General features: G+C 46.9%; 1 pseudogene across 1 annotated transcript in view; it reads right to left on the minus strand.

Annotated features, from left to right (window-relative positions):
- Nucleotides 1–2,500, minus strand: part of LOC143297850 (centrosomal protein of 57 kDa-like) — a 63,593-nt pseudogene that overhangs the window by 7,651 nt on the left and 53,442 nt on the right. The window contains exon 7 of the transcript XR_013057315.1: nt 2,045–2,320. The product of XR_013057315.1 is annotated as a centrosomal protein of 57 kDa-like (transcript). The remainder of the gene's footprint in view (nt 1–2,044; nt 2,321–2,500) is intronic.

A 2,500-nucleotide genomic window follows, 5' to 3' on the forward strand; every position in this document is an offset into this window, starting at 1 on the left:
TTATTTCTTGATTTATTCATTTGTCTATTTATGTATTCATCTTTGTATTCATTTATCTGTTTCTTTATCAAGTCGTCTTGCTGTAGTGCATATTAATCACAGACAGGAATTACAGTCCGTCAGTGCCGTTACTGTCTGAGGACTACTGATTTCACCGTCAGTCACACGGTCAGTCACAATTTATCACGAACTGCCAGGTTTCTGGAACAAGGTGGCAGAATGGTTAAGACGCAGACGCTTATCTGCTAATACAGTGTCTGTGAAGGTCAGGGTTCGAATCCCGGTCTAACCCTTTCTTCCAAGTTTGACTGGAAAATCAAAGTGATCGTCTGGTCATTCGGATGAGACGATAAACCGAAGTTCCGTGTGCAGCACGCACTTGGCGCGCTGGAAAAGAACCCAAGGCAACCAAAGGAGTTGTTTTCTGGCAAAATTCTGTAGAAGAACTCCACTCTGTTCGGCACACAAATATCATGCATGTGCTCAAAGCCACTAACGTGTAATGTCTATTGAGTTCAAGACCTGCTTCTGTTTTAATCGTCCACATGTACCCAAACCCATCATTCGTAATTGGACTTGTCAGGTGTTTGCATTTGATGTGATTTGCCTCTGCTATTTCAACCTTTGAAGAAACGTTGAAAAGAAGGAGTAGGCGAACTTTTCCTGGTCCAACAAATCGGAGAAAGCCTTCAGAATAAGATTGCTGCACTGGACGATCGTGAGACCTATTTTACGTTGAGTTGTTCGCTTCGACTGGGTTGTTCGCAATAAGGCCCACCTATACCCTATACTTGTGAAAACTGGGCAAAAATCATCGAGCAGGGTTTTCACAGTATCTCTCACACCACGAAGCGATAAACATCCAACAACGATCCGTGGGTACGATCCGTCAGTGTGTCCGTGTTTGACGAATACCAAACATATTCCCCCCTTATCCCTGATTGATACCGATCATTCTTTGTACATTATATTCATAGCGACGATGCTCTGAGACGTGATATAAACTAAAACATCAGATCATTATCCACACACAAAAAATGATGGAGGGGGCGTGAAACAGGCTAAAGAGAGACAGACAGACAAACAGAGACAGCCAGAGACAGAGACAGACAGACAGAAACAGAGACAGAGAGTCAGAGCCACTGTACCTTGTAACCAAAACTTAATCAAGAAATAGATAGCACAGAAATAGAAGTAATGGAGGGAGTGTAAATACAGACTAAAGAGAGAGAGAGGGGGGAGAGAGAGAGAGGGGGGGAGAGAGAGACTGAGAGACAGAGACAGACAGACATGCGGACAGACAGGCTGACAGACAGACAATGACTGAAACAGACATAGACAGGGAGAGAGACAAAGACAGTGACCTTGCCAGCGCCAGAGACAGAGAAAGACAGACAGACAAACAGACAGACATAGAGGGGGAGACAGACAGTCACCTTGCCAGCCTCAGAGAAAGAGAGGCAGACAGACAGACAGACAGAGAAAGAGACAGAGGCAGACAGAGACAGGAGAGACTAAGAAAGACTGACAGACAAACACAGGGAGAAGGCGAGAGACAGACAAACACAGAGAGAAGGAGAAAGAGAAACAAACAGAAAGAGAGAGAGAGAGAGACGAAGACAGAGAGAGAGAGAGAGAGACGAAGACACACACACACACACACACACACACACACACACACACACACACACACACACACACACACAGACGAAGACAGAGAGACAAAGAGAGAGACGAAGACACAGAGAGAGAGAGAGAGAGAGAGACGAAGACACACACACACACACACACACACACACACACACACACACACACACACACACACAGAGACGAAGACAGAGAGGCAAAGAGAGAGACGAAGACACAGAGAGAGAGAGAGACGAAGACACACACACACACACACACACACACACACACACACACAGACGAAGACAGAGAGACAGAGAGAGGGAGAGACGAAGACAGAGAGACAGAGAGAGGGAGAGACGAAGACAGAGAGAGGAGAGAGAGAGACAGAGAGAGTGGAAGACACCGAGAGCCACACCTTGCCGGCCACAAAGGGAATGTCAGCCAGGTTCAGCCTGAAGTGCTTACTGCTGGCCTCTGTCCTGGAGGCCGGAGCAGCAGTTTTCCGTGTGGATACTTTCTTCTTCTTCTTCTTCTTGCTGCTGCTGCTGCTGTTGCTGTTGCTGTTGCTGCATCCTCCTTTCTTCCTCTGACCAGTGGAGGGGGGTGGGTGTGTGGGGTGACCTGCCCCTTCGTGTGGTGGGGGTGCTGGGGGTGTTGCCTTGGGCGACACGGCGCTCTTCTTCTGTTGTTCCTGTGGCACAGGATTTTTTTTTTTTTTTACATATAGTTAACGTGCATCTTTTTGTTTTTCTGGTCTGGTAGGTAACTGCACGTGAAATATTCTGGAATTCATGTTTATGTACCTACGTGCACACATGAACACACACACACACACACACACACACACACACACACACACACGCACAGAGTC

The sequence above is a fragment of the Babylonia areolata genome, chromosome 23 (assembly GCF_041734735.1).
Source record: "Babylonia areolata isolate BAREFJ2019XMU chromosome 23, ASM4173473v1, whole genome shotgun sequence".
Lineage (NCBI taxonomy): Eukaryota > Metazoa > Mollusca > Gastropoda > Neogastropoda > Buccinidae > Babylonia > Babylonia areolata.